Source organism: Bos javanicus, chromosome 29 (assembly GCF_032452875.1).
Source record: "Bos javanicus breed banteng chromosome 29, ARS-OSU_banteng_1.0, whole genome shotgun sequence".
Lineage (NCBI taxonomy): Eukaryota > Metazoa > Chordata > Mammalia > Artiodactyla > Bovidae > Bos > Bos javanicus.
This window is the reverse complement of record NC_083896.1, coordinates 2,022,556-2,046,056: the sequence shown is the minus strand read 5'-3', so window position 1 is coordinate 2,046,056 and position 23,501 is coordinate 2,022,556. Positions and strand designations below refer to the sequence as shown.

The window sequence follows — 23,501 nt, the reverse complement described above, 5'->3', positions numbered from 1 at the left end:
ATTGTCTACATAGATTAATATTTTTAAATGAGAACCTTTATGAATATACTTTTTGGAATTATAAGAAATATTGCCCCAAGTAGTAGATAAGTGCTTTCCACACAAAGACAGACATAATATAAAGACATCCAAAACAAAGCATGAATGGTCCCCAGAACATTTTTCTTTTTGTGAATTTATGTATTTTTAATTGAAGGATAGTTGCTTTACAATATTGTGTTGGTCTCTGCCATGCATCAGCATGAATCAGCTGTAGATACACACGTGTCCCCTTGCTCTGGGACCGCTCTCTCCCCTGCACTTTTCAACTGATGTTCCCTCCAAAACAAACAAGATCGTTTCTTTAAAAATGTAGGGGAAATTTTTAAAACTTTTTATGTTCAAATTATTCTCTATTAAGTGCTTTCTTGGTGACCTTTTGTAATGATTTCCTTTTTAGATGTTTTCTGATCTACAAGTCCCTCGTTGGTCAACCAGGTTCCACAAGAGTCAAATATCTCTCCTTCCATGTCACTTTCCCAGGCTTTCCGAAATCCTTCCTTCCACCCATTTTTCCAGATGTGCCTTTTCATTTGGTAGCAAGTTGCATTGAACTGGAACTTAGTATGCAGAGCCCTTGATCAGCTAGAGCCAAACCAGCACAGACCTTGACTCCAGGAGAAAGCAGAAAGAGATGTTGGAGCAGACACTATTTTTACAAATTTTCAGTTCATTGGTGAATATTTGTTTAGTGTGAATACTTATGCTTCCGCATTCAACCTCCTAACAGTGAGAGGTTCAGATAATGGCAACTTTTTGTATAGGTGGCGCTAGTGGGAAAGAACCTGCCTGCCAATGCAGGAGACATAAGAGACACAAGTCTGATCCATGGGTGGGGAAGACCCCCTGGAGGAGGGCATGGCAGCCCACTCCAGTACTCTTGCCTGGAGAATCCCACGGACAGAGCACTCTGGCGGGCTACAGCCATAGCATTGAAAAGAGTCAGATACAACTGAAGTGACTTAGCACACACAGCACAAATACACATATATAGATAAGAGTCACATAATGGGATTCTAAAAAATTGCTCTGAAACTTACTGTGTTCTCTTAACCCTCTGTCTTAGACATCTTTACAGGTCCATGCTGTATTCTGCTTGATGACATTGTTTTCCATGTCATGATTATTCCATAATTTTATGGAATCATGCCCTTCTTTTTAAATTGAAATATGATTTATTTATAAAATTATAGTAGTTTCAGGTGTGCAACATAGTGACTCAGTACTTTTAAGGATTATACTCCATTTAAAGTTACTTACAAAATAATGGCTCTATTTCCCTGTGCTCTACAATATATCCTTGTTGCTCACCTATTTTAAACATAGTAGTTTTTATCTCTTAATTCCACACCCCTACCTTGCCCCTTTCTCCCTCCCTCTCCCTCCTAGTTTGTTCTCTATATCTGTGAATGTGTTTCTATTTTGTTATATTCATTCATTCTTTGTGTTTTTTAGATTCCACATATAAATCAATCATGCCCTTCTAGACTGACTGTTTTAATGTTTGGATATTACAGACAAGACTCCCATGAATATTCTTGTATAAATGTACACACGTTAGGATTCCTGAAGGATGGATTTCTGCAAGCAGAATTTTTAAGTCAAAGAAGACCTCCACTTCTGAGTCTGAACCTTTCTTCCATTTTAATTGCTTTCAAAATGGTTTCATCAAATAATAATCCCACCAATGCATGCATGCTAAGTCGCTTCAGTCATGTCTGACTCTTTGAGACCCTATGGACTGTAGCCTCCCAGACTCCTCTGTCCATGGCATTCTCCAGGCAAGAATACTGGAGTGGGTTGCCATGGGATCTTCCCAACCTAGGGACTAAACTTATGTCTCTTATGTCTCCTGGATTGGCAGGTGGGTTCTTTACCACTAGCACCACCTGGGAAGCCCCATTCCACCAACAGTAACACCCAACATGCAGCAACTTAAAACTTACTCTCTCCACCAAGTGCATAAAGCTGGCCTCTGTTCTGGAAGCCATACTGCTGCTCCAGATTCTCAGGAGATCCAGGTTAGGCACTGCTATGGCAACTGCTGATGCTGAAGCTGAAGCTCTAATACTTTGGCCACCTGATGCAAACAGCCAACTCATTGGAAAAGACCCTGATGCTGGGAAAGACTGAAGGCAGAAGGAGAAGGGGATGACAGAGGATGAGATGGGTGGACAGCATCACTGATGCAACGGACATCAACTTGGACAAACTCTGGGAGATGATGAGGGACAGGGAAGTCTGGCGTGCAGTCCATGGGGTTGCGAAGAGTCAGTCAGACACGACTTGGCAACTGAGTAAACTTGCTGCCTGCATGAGCACCGACCCATCGAGTCTCGATATCATCTGTAAACGCTGCCTCGCGTGCCGCTCGTCTCGGCCTGTTCAGGGAGAACAGGGGCCTGTTGTGCCTGTTCCAACAGGAAGGTCCAGGCAAGACAGATGTTAGCAAGAAAAATGTAAGCAGGTTCTACAGAGTTTGAATGCTGAGGTTCTCATAACATCAGGCCACATCTGAGCCATTGTGATTCCATAAACTTTAACTTTGAGATTGTTTATATCTGCAATGTAGAAAAGCTCAAAAGAAGTCTTAAAATGTGGATTTTTCATATGGGCTTTCATCAGTTGGAAACAAAAAAGATTGACAGAAACTATGATAATTGCCTTAGAGGCTGTGAAGTTAGGCTCTACTACCCTACTCCTTGGACTTCCCCAGTGGCTCAGCAGTAAAGAATCTGCTGGCAATACAGAAGATGGAGGTTCGATCCTTGGGGCTGGAAGATCCCCTGAAGGAGGGCATGGCAACTCATTCCAGTAGTCCTGCCTGGAGAATCCTATGGACAGAGGAGCCTGGTGGGCTACAGCCCATGGGGTCGCACAGAGTTGGTCACAACTGATACGACTTAGCACGCATGCATCCTGCTCCTCAGACGGTGGTCCAGGGACCAGCAGGATTGACCTCACCAGGGAGCCTGCTAGAAACACAGAATCCCAGCCCGACTGAATCAGAATCTGCTTGTTAAGTTCACCAGGTGATACGTACATCTGTACACGAATGTCTGTGAAGCTTGGCTGGACTTTTGATTCAGACTCTGATACGTACCAGCTGTGAGAACTTGGGTGAGTTACTTAGTCACTCTGCGCTTCAGTTGCTTCATCTGTAAGACAGGCAGGTTACAGGAAGACAATGATGTAATGCATACAAAGAGTGACAAATATGAAGTACTCAAATCGTAGCCACAGATGATTTTTCCTAATTTTCATCCAGGTCCTTTTGTGTAGAAGCAGCTTTCTTCATTTCCAAGAGCTCCAACTAGTGGCAGCTGGAGGAACAGTTTAGTTCATAATGATTAAAGCTATTAATAACAAAAGAAAAATCCTTTTGAGTTTAAAGCGCAGGTGTTCTCTGGAGTCTAGCTTTGTGGGAAAACTCTTCGGAGTGTTATCCATCATCTTATTTAAATAAATGTGTTTTGCACAGATAGGAGGTACAGGGCTTTGATGTGGTTGCCCATCTGTGTGGAGGCTCGTCCTCTATCTTGGCCAGTCACTTTCTGATGAAGCTGAATCCCTGGCCAATTTCAGGAGCTCCTTCTCCAGGCAGAGATTTTAAAGCTGTATCATTCCTGTGACCCAGAAAAAAAATGTCATTTAACTAGGTCACAAAGGGATTCAGTGACAGGCGACGAGGTCTTGGTGTGTAGGAGGGGCTAAAGGTCTGGATGCTTGTTCTAAATGGTAGGAAATTGACTCTGAGAGGAATGATATTAAAATGACCAAAAGGGCAGCAACTTCAGGCACAAAACTGAAATGCAGTGATAAGATTTACTGTGTAAATAATTCACCTAGCTTGGGAAAAGGCTCAGGATGGGCTCTGAGCACAATGGGACTTTTTCTTGTCTCAGAATATAATTAATTAAGAATTCAGGATACAAGGTAATTAGAGAAACCATATCCTGGAGGCATTCTGCTGAATTATTCTGATCATTTTTAACAATGAGAAAATTTAATTTTCTTGTCTTGTGGCAGAGATTTTGAATTTAGATAATGTAAAGAGCAATGTTCATACAGTACAGCCAGTAAATTAAATTATTTCTTTTGATTTTGATTTTGATTTTTGCAGCAAAAATTAGGATCGAGTGATTCAATCTAAATCATGGAAATGCTTATCAGAGCTGAAAAATGCTTGAGAGAAAAATGTACAAATTACAATTGACTCTCATCTTCTCTAACATTAAGTTGCCCATGTTGCTTTCTTTGTAATTACTGTGTGTGTGTAAATCTATTTCATGATTTGCCCTGGGACAAAAGGGATGAATAAATTATTCTTATATATAATGGTGGTTATGTTTACTTACCACCAAATTAAACTTGCTTTCCTTAACAGGAAGAGGTTGTCAACAGCTTTTAGTCATCAGTTTAGTACCAGTTAAAAATTAAATTCAGTTTTTTAAAAATTCACTTTTTATGAACCTAGCATTCGCAGAAGATGTGCTACAACCTACTGTGTTTAAATTGTCCATTTTTTACATTACTTTGGTATTGCCTATTTAAATATTTCCTGGGGTATCTGTGATGCTTTTTATTAATATACCATTTATCCAGCATGTGTTTTCAAAACGATTATAATGATATTCTGTTATTGTTGCCTCATTTTGTACCAACAAAAATCTCTAATTGTACCATCAAGATTTCTGATGTCCCACCCCAGAACGTAGTTTTGGTTGCACAGAGACCTGGCTTTGACATCCGTGGTTGTCGGTTGAATTTTGTCTCCTGGAAAGATGCTGAAGTCCTAGCCCTTGGTGCCCGTGAACGTAAGCTTATTTGGAAATAGGGCCATTGTCGATGTAAGCAAGTTAAAATGAGGTCACACTGAATCGATTAGCGTGGCCTCTAAGCCAGTGTGGCTATCTTCCTTGTAAGAAGATGAGATACATGAAGACACACACACACGGAGAAGCCACAAAAATACAAGGATAGTGACTGAGGTGGCCTGACTACAAGCCAGCGGACACCAAGGAATGTTGTCAACCACTAGAAACCAGGAGAGACACTCAGAGCAGATTTGCCCTCGGAAACTCCAGAAGGAACCAACCCAGCTGACACATGGATTTTGAAATCTGGTGTTACAAAATGATATCTACCTTACAGAATTAGTATGCGTGCTCAGTCGATCGTCATGTCTGACGCTTTATGACCCCGGGCACTGCAGCCTGCCGAACCCCTCTGTCCATGGGATTTTCCAAGCAAGAATACTGGAGTGGGCTGCCGTTTCTTTCTCCACACAGAATTAGGGCGGTGGCTAAATGAGATGCTGCTTATAGGTACAAATGTGACAGATGTTTGGCACATGCTAAGATTCTAGTTTCTGGTTCCAGGAGATCTGGAGGTAAGAAACAAGCCCAGTAGAGATAACCAACCCTGTCCTCCTCAGGCAAAACAGCACTTATTTCATTTTGACTGACAAGCAACAATAGCAATATGTAACAAGCTTTATTATAGGAGAGGAGGACTCACCACACTTCCACTTCCTTAACAATTTCTGTTTGTATTTGCTATGATTACGTTACAGTCTTCCATTCATTTGCATAAATGTCTCATAATTGTAATCACAGTATAGACATCATTTCAGATTCTATATTTTCACTCTGTATATTTAAGCATTTTTCTTGCTTCTACTTAATCGTAATTAAGTGTTAATAATTTCCCTTCTTTGTATTTGAGGGTCATGGATGAATTCATAGAAGATGGAGCTTCCAAGCTGGGAAAGCTGAGGAGAGAGGGCAATGAGAAGTGTCTCAAATCTTCTGAGACTGGTGTCAGAAAGAAGGAAGCCCTCTTCCCTCTGGACATGGGGATTGTCCGCTAGGGTGAGAGAGCCTTGTGCTTGAGAATGAGCCCCCTTGGTGACATGGATGCTTCCATGAGGCCATGGGAGACCTTGAGACCAAAGCCCGGGGCCCTTATGGGCATGAGGGATGGGTGTAGGTGCTTTCTGAAGCTCCATGCCTTGTTTTCCAGAGCAAATCACTACAATTCTGAAAGCTCCTTTTGTAGGCCAAACACACTTACAGATGTCACATTTATTTGGGGTGACTGACAATTAGGGAGCTCTTGGCACCCCACTCTAGCACTCTTGCCTGGAAAATCCCATACACGGAGGGGCCTGGTGGGGTCGCCAGGAGTCGGACACCACTGAGCGACTTCACTTTCACTTTTCACTTTCATGCATTGGAGAAGGAAATGGCAACCCATTCCAGTGTTCTTGCCTGGAGAATCCCAGGGACGGGGAGCCTGGTGGGCTGCTGTCTATGGGGTTTTACAGAGTAGGACACGATTGAAGCGACGTAGCAGCAGCAGCAGCAGCAGCAACCCCCGACCCAAGTTATCCCTTGGTATTCAGGCTGACTACACGTTTAGCCTCAACGACTGCCTGGAGGAACCAACCCTCCCCTGGGAGAGTCATTAATTCACTAAACCCTATTCTCCTTGTATTAGGGTTATCCAGAAAACAACACAGGAGGTATAGAGATATTTATTTTAAGGAACTGACTCATGTGATTATGGTGATTTAGTGGGTCCAAAATGTGATGGGGTAGACAAGCAGTCTGGAGACTCAAGGGTTAAAGTTCAAGTCCAGAGGCAGTCTGCTGGCAGAATTCCTTCTTGCTCTGGGAGGGTCAGTCTTTGTTCTGTTAACATCTTCACCTGGTTAGGTGTGCTAAGTCCCTTCAGTTGTGTCTGACTCTTTTGAGAATCGATGGATGGAGTAGCCTGACAGGTTCTTCTGTCCATGGGTTTCTCCAGGGAAGAATACTGGAATGGGTCACCACTTCCTCCTCCAGGGAATCTTCCTAACTCAGGGATCAAACCCACATATCTTACATCTCCTGTGTTGCTGGGTGGGTTCTTTATCACTAGGCCACCTGGGAAGATCAGTCTTTGTCTCTTAATGTCTTCAACTGATTCGACCCACACATATTACGGAGGATAATCTGCTTAACTCAAGTGAAGTGAAGTTGCTCAGTCATGTCCGACTCTTTACGACCCCATGGACTGTAGCCCACCAGGCTCTTTCCATCCATGGGATTTTCTAGGCAAGAGTACTGGAGTGGGTTGCCATTTCCATCTCCAGGGGAATCTTCCCAACCCGGGGATCTAACCCGGGTCTCCCGCATTGCAGGCAGACACTTTACCGTCTGAGCCACCAGGGAATCCCTTAACTCAAAGTCCACTGATTTAAATGGTAATCTCATTAAAAAAAAAAAAAAAAAGAACAGCTTCAGAGAATACCCTTTGACCAAAATATTTGACCAAATATTTGGGCACCATAGCCCAGCCAAGTTGACACATAGGTTAACCTCCTCCAGGGCAGAAATCCATGCTCTCTTAGTCATCTCTGATTATCCAGTGCTCAGAGCTGGGAAGATAATCCACATTCTTCATGTGCTTTTATTTTAACTAAAAAGTAATCTACACAGATTTTAAATCAGAAAACACATGAAGAAGAAAGGTAAAATCTTTCCTACTTTCAACTTACTCCCTAGAGGCACCTCCGTGTAATAATTTGATTCATATCCTTCTGGTCTTTTTAAATAATGAAATGTAAATGTGTGAAATTTGTTTTACAAATTCGGGACCCAACTGTACACACTGTTCTGAAACATGCCCTTTTCACTTCAAGGGAGTCCCTGGACATCTTCCTATAATCAGTACATTCTTTTAGCAGCTGCATAATATCCTGCTACATGGATGCACCATAATTTATTTAACAGTTCCCTTATTGATGGATAGTTTTCATTGTTTCCAGTTTGGAACTGTCACAAACAACACGGCAATGTGTATCATTGAATATATTTTAGCACTCTTATGTAAGAATATTATATGATAAAGATCTAATAGTGAAATTATGAGATCAAAAGATAAATTCATTTTAAACATTGCTAGATCTTATCAAATTAACAGATGCTTAAGGAGTGTTTGTTGAATTGGTTTGAATAGACTCAGAGTTCTGCAGCAAATTCAGCCTAGAAGGAAAGGACAGAGAAAATGAAGGGAATGCAAAGAAAGGAGGTCAGGAAAGAGGTGGAGAGTGTTTGACAACCAACCTACATTTGGTTCTGCCTGAGAAGGCAATGGCACTCCACTCCAGTACTCTTGCCTGGAAAATCCCATGGACGGAGGAGCCTGGTAGGCTGCAGTCCATGGGGTCACTAAGAGTCGGACACAATGGAGCAACTTCACTTTCACTTTTCACTTTCATGCACTGGAGAAGGAAATGGCAACCCACTCCAGTGTTCTTGCCTGGAGAATCCCAGGGATGGTGGTGCCTGGTGGGCTGCTGTCTATGGGGTCGCACAGAGTTGGACACGACTGAAGTGACTTAGCAGCTGTAGCAGTGCTTCAGACAGTACATTGTGTCCCCAAGGCTGTGCAAAACACCTCCCATGAGGTAAGCTCCAAGAAGGCAGGGCTCTGTTCTGTCATTGGTGCAACCCAGGCTCTTGAAATAGATCTCAGTTAAAAAGGAGAGACTAGATAAAGACATGCTTGTTGAGTAAATAATGCAAAGAAAACCAAGAACCTCTGAGGTTAAGTTACATAAGAAAAGATACGTGGCAGTGTATATCTGTTAATCCCAAACTCCTAATTTACCCCTTCTTTTCCCTTTGGTAACCATAAATTTGTTTTCTATGTCTGTGGGTCTGTCTGTTTTATAAATAAGTTCATTTGTAATTTTTTTATATTCTACATATAAGCCATGTCATACCATATTTGTCTTTCTCTGTTTTACTTCATTTAGTATGCTAATCCATGTTGCTGCAAATGGCTTTATTTAATCCTTTTATATGGCTGAATAACATTCCATTCATCCATCGATGGGCACCTAGATAGCTTTCATATCTTGGCTATTTGCTACAGATAAACAGTAATGACCTACTCCGTAACACAGAAAACTATATTCTGTATCTTATAGTAACCTATAATGAAAAAGAATATGAAAAAGAACATATTTGTATGTGTGTGTGTATGTATTTATATACATATATAAGTGAATCACTTTGTTGCGTAACTGAACTGCACATATTATAAATCAGCTTTGCATCAGTATAAATAAATAAAAGATGTGAGAAGCATGTTACTCATTGTGTGTACTCAGTACATGATAACTGCCTTTATAATGAAAGGCAACGTGTTAATCACTCAGTCATGTCTGACTTTGGCCAACCATGGAGTGTAGCCCACCAGGCTCCCCTGTCCGTGGAATTTTTTGGCAAGAATACTGGAGTGAGACTTCTAGTCCCAGGGACTGAACCTGGGTCTCCTGCATTGCAGCCAAATTCTTAACCGTCTGAGCCAACTAAACTGTGCTGTCAATAAGAATTAGGACAGGGAGTAAACCCCAGTTTGCTGCCTGAAAAGCAAGTGACTCCCCACTGCCGCACATGAGGAGTCCTTGGCTGCGAAACGTCATCTAGAAGGAGCAGAACCCAGGTTCTGTACTTGGGTTGAAGTTCAAGGACGAGGTAGAGGAGTTGGGCGCTGCACGTCTTGGAGTAGGCAAGGCGGGGCACCTGAAAGACTCCAGGGTGGCCTCTGGTTCCTTTTCTCACCCAGGCTCTGGTTGCCAGCTCTACAGGGGCACAAAAGGAGGGAATACAAATGTTTCCTTCCGGAGAATTTCCTCTTACAATAAACAAACCAGTCTTCATCATGGTATTAAAAGAAAGTGGCATGAACGCTGTGTAGGTTCTGCCACTCACCCTGTAGCTGTGGCAATTACACCATTTGGGATAATTGTCTTGTAATTGCCGCTGTGATTTAAAATCTAATGTTATCCTCCAATTGTTCTGATGTCTTTTCATGAATAATGCAATCGTCCCATGAGCCCTCTGCCAGTTTCTCATTCAGATTGGCCCTGTGTTTGAATTATGCACCATTGTCTTACCCACCATTGTCTCACAAAAGGAATGCGCCAGAGACAATACCGGGAATAATTAGAACTCAGCTAATTATGGGACGTGGGGCTGTGAGTGAGTAAGGTATGAAGTTTTTCTCTGGAAATACTCCCAATGCCCAGTTGGCCTATAGGTGAACAGGAGGGGGTAGATTTCTCTTTGAGGGTCTTCATCTATCTGTGAATGCCGGACATGTCTGTTCTCTCCGATGTGGTGGGATTTTTCTTTTCAGAACAGAAGGAAAACAGATTTTTCCATAGGGTGACTTTTCTCAGTTGTGTTATGTTGTCGTCATTAAATGCAAGCAGCTATGTAAACAGGAGCTGGTGTGCCTTCCGACGAGGCCAAAATACCAGTTGTGCATGTGAACGGGCAATGGCAGCTTGGGTTTCTGCTTCTGGAGTCTGGGCCTTGGTTTAATATAACAAGAAGAAATCCGTTGTATTGAGACAAATGACTAGAGAGTCTGTTCAGAATTCCAATTTCGTTTCCACCCTGACAAGTGGCTGTCTCAGTCTGGTAGAGTCGTATTTCTTTATTTCCATGCCAACGAGCTGGTTGCGCTCACTACTAGGGCCGCTCAGGCTTGATGGAAGTGGGTAGGGGTACCCTGACCGCCCAGCAGTAGAGGGGAGTGTCAGGTCACATCAGCTCCCCGTGTTCTCTTTGCACTAGGGCTCAAGATAAGTTTCCGAGGCAGCCCGAAGCCTGCACCTCTCATTCAGAGAGCAACTATGCCCCTGAGCTGGGCTGCTCACCACCCAGTCCAGACACCCCAGCTTGACATCAAGGCTCTTCAAAGGCCTGCCCATTCTTGGCATTCCCAGTCCACAGACCCACCATCCTGCCCTCCTGGCTTCCACTCCCCTCTGGGCTTTTGTGCCTTTTTTTTTTTTTTTTTGACGTGGACCATTTCTAAAGTCTTTGTTGAATTTGTTACAGTATTGCCTCTGCTTTTCATGTTTTGGGTTTTTGGCCAGGAGGCATGGGGGACCTTAAGCACCTGCCCAGGGATCAAACCCACACCCCCTACATGGAAAGGCAAAGTCCCCTGGTCAGCAAGGAAGTCCCTTGTGTTACACACATGTTTTTTTAAGAGGTCAATATTTCCAATAAGTTTTCTCTGATTCCTCAAGCTCTGTTGTTGGCCCTCCTGTGTTCTCCACAACCTCCTGAGGTGAGCCTTGTCACATCCTTTCTTACACCTATTAGAATTTTCTAGTCACTTGTTTGTCTCCCTTGCCAGACGGGTGAGATTGAGGTGAGCATGATGAAATCGTTACTCCAGTCCCATCCCATGTGGCATCAGCGAACATCTGGTGAAAGAGGGGACGGATGAATGAAGCAATAAGTGACCTCATGTCCTCCTGGCCTCACTCCATGAAGGAGGCCAGATGTCCACAGAGAGTCTTCACAATCAGGTGTTACCAGCCACAGCCTGGAGCGTGGAGTGGCTGGGACTCAGTGAGAGCTGCGTGTCAGCCCAGAATAAGCTCCTTTCACAAAAGCACAGACCACCCCAAGGAGGGCGTGTGAAGTGGCAGAGCCTCCTTGTTTGCCTGGGAAGATGGGCTCACAGGTGCCTCGGCAGGAAGTGTGTTAGAGCCCTGGATGCTGACAGAGGGCAGACTGATATCTTGAAGCCAGGGTGCTTCCTTTGGGGTTTGAGGCTGTTGGATGATTCCATCATTGATGTGTGTGTGTGTGTACGTGTGTGTGTGTCTGTGTCTGTGTCTGTGTCTGTTTCTGTGTGTGCGCGCACACACGCGCGCACTCCGTCCTGTCTAACTCATTGTGACCCGCGGACTGGACCCCGCCAGGCTCCTCTGTCCGTGGAATTTCCCAGGCAAGAACACTTGAGTGAGTTGCCCTTTCCTTCTCCGAGGGATCTTCCTGACTCAGGAATCGAACCCGGATGTGTGTCTCCAGCACTGACAGGTGGATTCTTTACTACTAGTGCCACTTCCGGAAGGAAAGCAGCTGCCAGGAAAGCAAGTCAGGTTTCCTGAGAAGTGGGCGAGGAGGCTGGGATGGGGCAACATGATCTCTCAGGGAAGAGTGGGCTCCAGGGGGAGTGCTCTAATGTGAGATGCAGTCTGTAGGGTCAGTTGAAGTACCTCGAGACAACACACTCTAGAGATAGTTGAGAAGTATTTTAACCAGCAGAAACTAAGAAGCAGTTTCTTCTTAGTTAACATAGAGCTTTTGGTTAAGATAGCATTGGAAAGAGTAATCAGAAGCCCTTCTGATGGATTCGGCGGGAGTGGGGGAGGGGGGAGTGGAGAGCACAGCGTTATGAGTCTCAACCATATTGACCTCCAGTCAGCACGAGAGGAAGTGTGCTTCACAGGTGAAGCGAGCAGAGATGACGCACGGCTTGACTGAAACTATCGCATAGTCATCTCCCTGGATGAACAGTGGAACCCAGCAGCCTCCGAGGTGGCAGTCAGCGCCTGAGGACTCCATCTTATCTTGAGTCATTTTGGGGGGTTCTGTCCCCCACGAAAAGGCCAGCTGAAATCTACTGCCAGAATGCTGTCACTTACATGCAGCAGAGACTGAAAGGGCTATAGAAGCTCAGAGACTTCATCAAACTCTGCAACAGACATGTGATCATTTTATGCCTGCTAATAGAGGTACATGTGAAGGAACTGTCTGAGAATGGTTCGTTATATCAACTGGTGGTGATATGTAACAAGTGGAGGCCTCTAATACCTTCCAGTCAAGAACCTAATCACTGTGACCAACCAAGGTGCCTTGGGCTTCCCTGGTGGCTCAGATGGTAAAAAATTCACCTACAAGGCAGGAGACCTGTGCTCAATCCCTGGGTCTGGAAGATCCCCTTGAGAAGGGAATGGCTACCTGATCCAATATTCTTACCTGGAGAATTTCATGGACAGAGGAGCTTGGCAGGCTATAGTCCATGCAGTTGCAAAGAGTTGGACGTGACTGAGCAACTCACATACTCTACTCCAAGGTGCCTTAGGTCCACTTACAACATTATGCTAAGGGCTAAAGGAGGGGGACTGTGCCAGCAGAAACTACTTCTTGGGTTAAATGTCAGAGCTCTCACTACTAGTCTACTACTAGTAGTAGTAGTACTACTACTAGTCTACTACTAGTAGTAGTAGTACTACTACTAGTCTACTACTATGCTATAGGCATAGTTTGGTGCCAAACTTTGGCCAATTCTGGTTGCTCTTTGCAATGCTATATAGAAAGACTCTTGGAGTTTCTAATGAGATGAGGTTCTGTTGCTTACAAGCAATGTTTGCTCCCACCCACTGTGGAATTTCTGAGTAGAGAATATGGTACTTAGAGCATTAACCATGATATTTTTTCTTTTTTTGCAAATTAAAAAGGCATCTTTACAAAACATGAATCAAAACCATGATTGTTCTTAAAAATTAAGAATAAATTAGCAGGACTTCCCTGATGGTCCAGTGATGAACAATTTGCCTTCCAGTGCAGGGAGTCTGAGTTTTATTCCTGGTCGGGGAACTATGATCCCATGTATCTTGCTGCCAAAAAACCAAACACATAAAACAGAAACAATGTCATAACAAATCCAATAAAGACTTTAAAACTAGTCTACACCAAAAAACGGAGAAGGCGATGGCACCCCACTCCAGTACTCTTGCCTGGAAAATCCCATGGATGGAGGAGCCTGGTAGGCTGCAGTCCATGGGACCGTGAAGAGTCAGACATTACTGAGCAACTTCACTTTCACTTTTCACTTTCATGCATTGGAGAAGGAAATGGCAACCCACTCCAATGTTCTTGCCTGGAGAATCCCAGGGACGGGGCAGCCTAGTGGGCTGCCGTCTATGGGGTCGCACAGAGTTGGACATGACTGAAGCAACTTAGCAGCAGCAGCAATACCAAAAAAACTTTTAAGAGCAATAAATTAGCATTCAAACATTCACTTTTCTCAATAAAAGCAGGTTGACATTCATTCACAAGTCAACAAATGTTTATTAAGTACATATTAAGGATGCACTTAGGTGGAAGTTTAATTCCCCAATCATTCTAAGCAAAGCTGTGGTTACGATTTAGAGAATTTTAAATAAAGTGTTCTGAGGGCAAAAAGGACTAGCCGTTCTGCACAGGCCCCAGGAGGCATGAGGAATCCAACAGGTGAGCAATTTGCATTCCATAGCAACCACAGGCCCTGCACGGGTCTCAGTTTGGGTAGCCTTTGACATTTACAGTCTTGAGATGCTCCAAGGTTGGTCCAGGTTCCTTTAGGCCGCTTCATGCTGACACCAGCTGAAATTTGACAAGCTTCCCAGCACTGGAGACAGGTGAGCTTCTTGATACCTGGCACGGTGACAGCTCTGACGTGTCATCCTGTTATTTCTAGGTCTGTGCTAGGTATGGGGTTTCCCTGGGGATTTGTACATGAAAGAAAGCCAACTTGACAGGCAGGAACAGGTAATGTTATTGATCAGTGGGGGGAAAAAAAAGGGTCTCTGCCAACCTGGTCTAAATCTTGAACATCAAATTTCCATAGTGATTAGGAATATCACTTCCTGCTGATTCCCAACCTGACTTCTGAAAGAGCTCCCACAGTCCTGTTAGGCTTTGATTCATTTTAATGGTACTCTCAGTGTTTGAAGAGTAATGACTTTTCCAGTAGAGAATTGATTGCAATGGTTATGCAACTGATTAATTTACTTCCAGGAAGGGAAGGTGTATGTACATGTCTTAGCAGCTCCAAGCAAATGCTTCTGGGCAAGGGATCCACTTTCCATGTTTTAATTACTTCCCTGATTATCTCAGCCTGGACCTCTCTCCGCTCCAGACTAGCATCTCTTTTAGTTAACAATCCACTCCCACCTCTCATGATAGAAATCCAATCTTTCTAACTACACAGGTCAAAAAACTAGATGTCACCTTCAACTCCCTTTCATATCTCACATGCAATTTTTAAATATTTATCAGTTTCTAAATATATTCAGAATTTCTCACCACTTATCTCCATCATGACTATCCACCTGGTCCAAGTTGCCATCGTGCTGGGATGACTGGAAATTTTTACTGCTTATTAATTTTCATGGTCTACTTTCCACCTCTACCCTCTTACTGCTCACTCACTTTCATGCACTTATCACCTGATAGTTACATGTCTCTACACTTTAGGTAAAGTCTGAGGGATCAGACCACCATCTGGCACAAATTATCTGCCAAATTGATGGATAAATGAATATGCCACAGGCAGAACTGGAAGACTTGACTCCCAGTACATGATATATGTGATATAGCTTATAAAATTCCATGAGATATACTGCTGCGTCCAAAAAATGGAAAACAAAACTTAGGGAAAAAAGGCTACAAAGCTCCGTTCATTCCTCACTGTCTAGACATAGTAACCTAACTTAATTGAACAGATCGAGCTCAAACCTCCATTTATAGTACCCCTTCTGCCTAAGAGAATTTGGCATTTCCTGTTTCAGGGCTCTGAATGCTAAAGCACCTAGCACCAGTATTCCGAGGACATGGTTCAGTTCAGTTCCGTTCAGTCCCTCAGTCGTGTCCGACTCTTTGAGACCCATGGACTGCAGCACGCCAGGCCTCCCTGTCCATCACCAACTCTCGGAGCCTACTTAAACTCATGTGCATCGAGTCGGTGATGCCATCCAACCATCTCATCCTCTGTCATCCCCTTCTCCTCCTGCCTTCAACCTTTCTCAGCATCAGGGTCTTTTCAGATGAGTCAGCTCTTCACATCAGGTGACCAAACTATTGGAGTTTCAGCTTCAACATCAGTCCTTCCAATGAACACCCAGGACTGATCTCCTTTAAGATGGACTGGTTGGATCTCCTTATAGTCCAAGAAACTCTCAAGAGTCTTTTCCAACATCACAGATCAAAAGCATCAATTCTTCAGTGCTCAGCTTTCTTTATAGTCCAACTCTCACATCCATACATGACTACTGGAAAAACAATAGCCTTGACTAGATGGACCTTTGTTGGCAAAGTAATGTCTCTGCTTTTTAATATGCTGTCTAGGTTGGTCCTAGCTTTTTTCCCAAGGAGCAAGCATCTTTTAATTTCATGGCTGCAGTCACCATCTGCAGGGATTTTGGAGCCCAAGAAAATAGAGTCTGTCACTGTTTCCATTGTTTCCCCATTTATATGCCATGAAGTGATGAGAACCGATGTCATAATCTTAGTTTTCTGAATGTTGAGTTTTAAGCCAATTTTTTCACTCTCCTCTTTCACTTTCATCAAGAGTTTTAGGTTTTTTTTTCACTTTCTGCCATAAGGATGGTGTCATCTGCATATCTGAGGTTATTGATATTCCTCCCAGCAATCTTGATTCCAGCTTGTGCTTCATCCAACCTTCATCCAGCTTGGCATTTCACACGATGTACTCTTCATATAAGTTAAATAAGCAGGCTGACAATTTACAGTCTTGACGTACTCCTTTTCCTATTTGGAACCAGTCTGTTGTTCCATGTCCAGTTCTAACTGTTGCTTCTTGATCTGGATACAGATTTCTCAGGAGGCAGATCAGGTGATCTGGTATTCCCATCTCTTTCAGAATTTTCCACAGTTTGATGTGATCCACACAGTCAAAGGCTTTGGCATAGTCAATAAAGCAGAAGTAGATATTTTTCTGGAACTGTCTTGCTTTTTTGATGATCCAATGGATGTTGGCAATTTGATCTCTGGTTCCTCTGCCTTTTCTAAATCCAGCTTGAATAGCTGGAAGCTCACAGTTCACAAACTGTTGAGCTTGGCTTGGAGAATTTTGAGCATTACTTTGCCAGCGTGTGAGATGAGTGCAATTGTGCAGTAGTTTGAACATTCTTTGGCATTGCCTTTCTTTGGTATTGAAATGAAAACTGACCTTTTTCAGTCCTGGGGCCATTGCCGAGTTTCCCAAATTTGCTGACATATTGAGTGCAGCACTTTCACAGCATCATCTTTCAGGATTTGAAATAGCTCAACTAGAATTCCATCACCTCCACAGGTTTTTTTTGTAGTGATGCTTCCTAAGACCCACTTGACTTCACATTCCAGGATGTCTGGCTCTAGGTGAATGATCACACCATCTTGGTTATCTGGGTCATGAAGATCTTTTTTGTATAGTTCTTCTGTGATTATACAGTGGAAGTGAGAAATAGATTTAAGGGACTAGATCTGATAGACAGAGTGCCTGATGAACTATGGAATGAGTTTCATAACATTGTACAGGAGACAGGGATCAAGACCATCCCCATGGAAAAGAAATGCAAAAAAGCAAAATGGCTGTCTGGGGAGGCCTTACAAATAGCTGTGAAAAGAAGAGAAGTGAAAAGCAAAAGAGAAAAGGAAAGATACAAGCATCTGAATGCAGAGTTCCAAAGACTAGCAAGAAGAGATAAGAAAGCCTTCCTCAGTGATCAATGCAAAGAAATAGAGGAAAACAACAGAATGGGAAAGACTAGAGATCTCTTCCAGAAAATTAGAGATACCAAGGGAACATTTCATGCAAAGATGGGCTCGATAAAGGACAGAAATGGTATGGACCTAACAGAAGTAGAAGAGATTGAGAAGAGGTGGCAAGAATACACAGAAGAACTGTACAAAAAAGATCTTCATGACCCAGATAATCACTATGGTGTGATCACTCACCTAGAGCCAGACATCCTGGAATGTGAAGTCAAGTGGGCCTTAAAAAGCATCACTATGAACAAAGCTAGTGGAGGTGATGGAATTCCAGTTGAGCTATTTCAAATCCTGAAAGATGATGCTGTGAAAGTGCTGCACTCAATATGCCAGCAAATTTGGAAAACTCAGCAGTGGCCACAGGACTGGAAAAGGTCAGTTTTCATTCCAATCCCAAAGAAAGGTAATGCCAAAGAATGCTCAAACTACCGCACAATTGCACTCATCTCACATGCTAGGAAAGTAATGCTCAAAATTCTCCAAGCCAGGTTTCAGCAGTACATGAACCGTGAACTTCCTGATGTTCAAGCTGGTTTTAGAAAAGGCAGAGGAACCAGAGATCAAATTGCCAACATCCTCTGGATCATGGAAAAAGCAAGAGAGTTCCAGAAAAACACCTATTTCTGCTTTATTGACTATGCCAAAGCCTTTGACTGTGTGGATCACAATAAACTGTGGAAAATTCTGAAAGAAATGGGAATACCAGACCACCTGACCTGCCTCTTGAGAATTCTGTATGCAGGTCAGGAAGCAACAGTTAGAACTGGACATGGAACAACAGACTGGTTCCAAATAGGAAAAGGAGTACGTCAAGGCTGTATATTGTCAGCCTGCTTATTTAACTTATATGCAGAGTACATCATGAGAAACGCTGGGCTGGAAGAAGCACAAGCTGGAATCAAGATTGCTGGGAGAAATATCAATAACCTCAGATATGCAGATGACACCACCCTTACAGCAGAAAGTGAAGAGGAACTAAAAAGCTTCTTGATGAAAGTGAAAGAGGAGAGTGAAAAAGTTGGCTTAAAGCTCAACATTCAGAAAACGAAGATCATGGCATCAGGTCCCATCACTTCATGGGAAATAGATGGGGAAACAGTGGAAACAGTGTCAGACTTTATCTTTTTGGGATCCAAAATCACTTCAGATGGTGACTGTAGCCATGAAATTAAAAGACCCTTGCTCTTGGAAGAAAAGTTATGACCAACCTAGATAGCATATTGAAAAGCAGAGACATTACTTTGCCAACAAAGGTCCATTTAGTTAAGGCTATGGTTTTCCCAGTGGTCATGTATGGATGTGAGAGTTTGACTGTGAAGAAAGCTGAGCGCCGAAGAATTGATGCTTTTGAACTGTGGTGTTGGAGAAGACTCTTGAGAGTCCCTTGGACTGCAAGGAGATCCAACCAGTCCATTCTAAAGGAGATCAGCCTGGGTGTTCTTTGGAAGGAATGATGCTAAAGCTGAAACTTCAGTACTTTGGCCACCTCATGCGAAGAGTTGACTCATTGGAAAAGACTCTGATGCTGGGAGGGATTGGGGGCAGGAGGAGAAGGGGACGACAGAGGATGAGATGGCTTGATGGCATCACTGACTCGATGGACATGAGTTTGAGTGAACTCTGGGAGATGGTGATGGACAGGGAGGCCTGGCATGCTGCGAATCATGGGGTCGCAAAGAGTCAGACACAACTGAGCAACTGAACTGAACTCTGTATTCTTGCCTCCTCTTCTTAATGTCTTCTGCTTCTGTTAGGTCCATACCATTTCTGTCCTTTATTGTGCCCATCTTTGCATGAAATATTCCCTTAGTATCTCTAATTTTCTTGAAGAAATTTCTAGTCTTTCCCATTCTATTGTTTTCCTCTATTTCTTTGCATTGATCACTGAGGTAGGTTTTCTTATCTCCCCTTTCTATTCTTCGGAACTCTCCATTCAAATGGGTATATCTTTCCGTTTCTGTTTAGCCTTTAGCTTCTCTTTTCTCAGCTATTTGTAAGGCCTCCTCAGACAACCATTTTGCCTTTTTGCATTTCTTTTTCTTGGGGATGGTCTTGATCACTGCCTCTTGTACAATGTCACACAACTCCATCCATAGTCTGTCTATCAAATCTAATCCCTTGAATCTATTTCTCATTTCCACTGTAACCGCAAGTGATTTGATTTAGGTCATATCTGAATGGTCTAGTAGTTTTCCCTACTTTTTTAAATTAAATCTGAATTTGGTAGTAAGGAGTTCATGATCTGAGCCACAGTCAGCTCCTGGTCTTGTTTTTACTGACTGTATAGAGCTTCTCCATCTTTGACTGCAAAGAATATAATCAATCTGATTTCAGCCTTGACCATCTGGTGATGCCCGTGTGTAGAGTCTTGTATTGTTGGAAGACAGTGATTGCTATGACCAGCGCATTCTCTTGGCAAAACTAAGCCTTTGGACATGGTGGTGTTGGACTCACGTATCGCCCTGGGATCTCACCCTATGCCATTATGACTCTACTTCATCACATCCCCAAACAATTCTTCCTTGTGGGAAACAGAAGAAGGCTGTTAAGACCTGAATGGTGTGTTCACCACCCAGGGCATCAAACAGTTTCAAGCCTATGGTCCTTAAATGGGTTCTTTACCCAGAATCTCTTCACTGACCTCATGCTTTCCTTCTTGAAGGAAACCAAAATGGCTAGAAGTTTTACCACTAACTTTATTCAGTTATAGAAGTGTCTCATACAGTGGAGGCTGCTGAGAAAATGGTGCGGGAGAAGGACGTGCTGCATTTCTTGCTGGCCTTCACCGCTGACTTGGTGACCTTGGCCGCAGCCGCTGTCTTCTTCTCCACAGCCTTGATGATGCCAACAGCCACAGTTTGCCTCATGTCCCGCACAGCAAAACGGCCTGGGGGACAGAAGGAAGGAAAAGAGTGAGATTTCTGAAAAGAGACATGGAAGCCACGGCTCCATGGCCTCAGTCAGAAGTGGTTTTCCTCCCAGGACTCAGCAGCCATCCGCCCCGGCTCACCTAGAGGCGAGTACTCAGAGAAGGTCTCCACACACATGGCCTTGCTGGGGGCCATCTGCACAATGGCCGCGTCGCCCGACTTCAGGGCCTTGGGGTTGTCTTCCAGCTTCTTGCCTGGCGGTCGATCTTTTCCCTCACTTCAGCAAACCTGCAGGAGATGTGGGCTGTGTGACAGTCCAGCACCGGAGAATAGCCAGCTTGGATCTGTCCTGGATGATTCAGGACGATCACCTAGAAAGGGAGAGGAGGAGGATCACTGCAGGGACCTGTGAGCCAGGGCCAAGGCTTGAGACGACTGGGGCCTCCACCAAAACCGGGGCTGATTTCTCAGAGGCAGTCTCCACCACCACCACGCACCAAGGGCTGTGGCCTCCTGGGCGGCTCATCTGGGCCACAAAGCTGCCGGTCTCCATCAGGGGGTCGTTCTTGCTGTCTCCAGCCACGTTGCCACGACAGAGGTCCTTCACAGACACATTCTTCACGTGGAAGCCCATGTTGTCCCCGGGCAGGGCCTCCGACAGGGCCTCGTGGTGCATCTCCACAGACTTGACCTCAGTGGTGAGGCCACTGGGGGCAAAGGTGACCACCATGCCGGCCTTCAGGAAGCCGGTCTCCACTCGGCCCACAGGCACTGTGCCGATGCCTGCGTAAGAGAAGGGCAGGCGGTTAGAACCACTCCAGCCCCACCCGGTAAGAGCTGGCTTCCTGGGGATCAAGGGCTAAGGTCACCTACAGAGCTGGAGGAAGTGCCAAACTCAACGACTGGCTGTTTCCTCTGCATATCAGATAAACTGGAAACTCTGGGGCTTTGGCACTGCTCACAAGTCAGGATCTGAAGCCCAGCAAGTCAGACAGTGGACCTCGTCCTCCAATGGCATCTCCCCTCAGCCCGCCCAGCCCTGGCTCCTCACCTCCTATCTTGTACACGTCTTGTAGCGGCAGCCTCAGGGGCTTGTTGACTGGGCGAGTTGGGGGGAGGATGGAATCCAGAGCTTCCAGCAGGGTCACCCCGGTGGCGTTTCCCTCCTTCCGCTCAACCTTCCAGCCCTTGAACCAGGGCATCTGCAGGGACAGGAATGCAGTGAAGGGGGAGATGAGGCAGGGGCGTGGCTCCCAGCATGCCCACCCCAGAACCAAGACCCGTCTGCCCCCCGACCCTGCCGCCCATGGACCCCGCCTGCACTCACGTTGGTGCTGGGCTCCAGCATGTTGTCCCCGTGCCAGCCCGAGATGGGCACAAAGGCCATGGTCGCCAGGTTGTAGCCGATCTGCCTGATGTAGGCGCTCACTTCCTTGGTGATCTCCTGGAAGCGCGCAGCGCTGTAGGCAGGCTCGGGCGAGTCCATTTTGTTGACCGCCACGATCAGCTGCTTCACACCCAAGGTGTAGGCGAGCAGCGCGTGCTCGCAAGTCTGCCCGTTCTTAGAGATGCCTGCCTCGAACTCGCCCACACCGCCAGCCACAATGAGCACAGTGTAGTCAGCCTGCGGGAGGCAGACATTGTGGGGGCAAGAGATTGGTTAGGGGAGGGGGCGCCGGATGTGCTGGGAGGCTGGCTAGAGCTTCGGGCGGGCAATGCCTGGCCCCTTGCAAGCTGGACACTCCCCAGAAACTGACAAATGCCTTCATCCCCCGGATGCTGCTGTGCGCAGAGGTCCTGCCTCCCACTTAAACTGTTACTCAGTCCCATGCATGAGCTTTCGGTTCCTTTGTCAGGAGCCCCACAAGGTGATTTATTTGTCTGGGTGTCAGAAAACCTAGTCCCTGCCCCAGCCTGAAAGGAGGATGGTGTCTGGATCGCATTAGAGTCTATCTTCTGATTGGTCAGAACTGAAGGTCAGAGTGGATAAAGAAAACCTTCTAAGGCTTATGATGCACTTCGTCCCCAGGAAACAAAGCCTGAGTTTCCTCCCCTCCCTCTGCCAGCCACCTCCCCTACAGTCTGCCTTGGTTCGAAAGGGAGGGACCTGGGAACAAGGGCTGCTTTACCTGGTGCCAGTGATCACGTTCTTGATGAAGTCCCTGTGGCCCGGGGCATCGATGATGGTGACGTAGTACTTGCTGGTCTCAAACTTCCACAAGGAGATGTCGATGGTGATGCCACGCTCTCTCTCTGCCTTCAGTTTGTCCAGCACCCAGCCGTACTTGAAGGAGCCCTTACCCATCTGGGGAGGGGTGAGGAGTGAGGAGCACGTTGATGGCGAGCAGCCAGATCTCTCCCGGGGGATTCAGCTGCCACTCCAAGACCTCACAGTGTGCCCTGCTTCCACACTGTGCCACCAGATCCTGCTAGAGCGGACTGCCATCCCCAGCCCCCGCCACTCCTAGAGCCAACCCCGCAGGTGGGTGCCTCACCTCAGCTGCCTCCTTCTCAAACTTCTCAATGGTCCTCTTGTCAATCCCCCCAACACTTGTCGATGAGGTGCCCGGTGGTGGTAGACTTGCCAGAGTCCACGTGGCCGACGACCACGATATTGATGTGTGTCTTCTCTTTGCCCATTGTGGTGGTTGCTTCCTTCAGTCACTGTTTCACTGGAACACGGGAGGGGAGGGTGGGGAGAGAGTGAGGCCCAGACATCCCGGCAGGCAGGCTGCCTCTTGCTACTCCTCCTCTCCTCCTGCTCTGCCCCAGCACCCCCTCCCCACATCGTGGCCTAGCTCAGAGCCTGGGACATGGTGGCACCAACTGAAAAGTAAAGGACTTGCCAGGCTTGCACCCTGGCAAGGGTCACCATCCCAGGGCTATAGCTGGGATTTCCAAGCGGTCCTGGCCCCTCCCTCCTTCCCCAGAACATGTGGGGACTCAGCCATTCCCCCACATATCTCCCATCCTTCCAATTCCCACCCAACACCCCCCCAGCCCACTCCATATACAAGAAACCCTGCCATCCCATAGCCTGAAGGTGGTCCTCTGCCCCTTGCCAGCGCCTACCTTCAGAGAAGAGGGACCAAAGACGATCCAGCAGGAGCTGCAGCAGCTGTGACAGTAGCGAATGGCTGTCTTACCTGCTGCTTTTATAAGCCCAGCCCTGGGCCTGCCTCTGGTTCCACCC

General features: G+C 45.4%; 1 pseudogene; it reads right to left on the bottom strand.

The window, feature by feature from the left end:
• Window positions 1-20,155: 20,155 nt before the first annotated feature.
• LOC133240905 (elongation factor 1-alpha, oocyte form-like) lies at window positions 20,156-22,948 on the bottom strand (annotated as a pseudogene).
• Window positions 22,949-23,501: the final 553 nt, after the last annotated feature.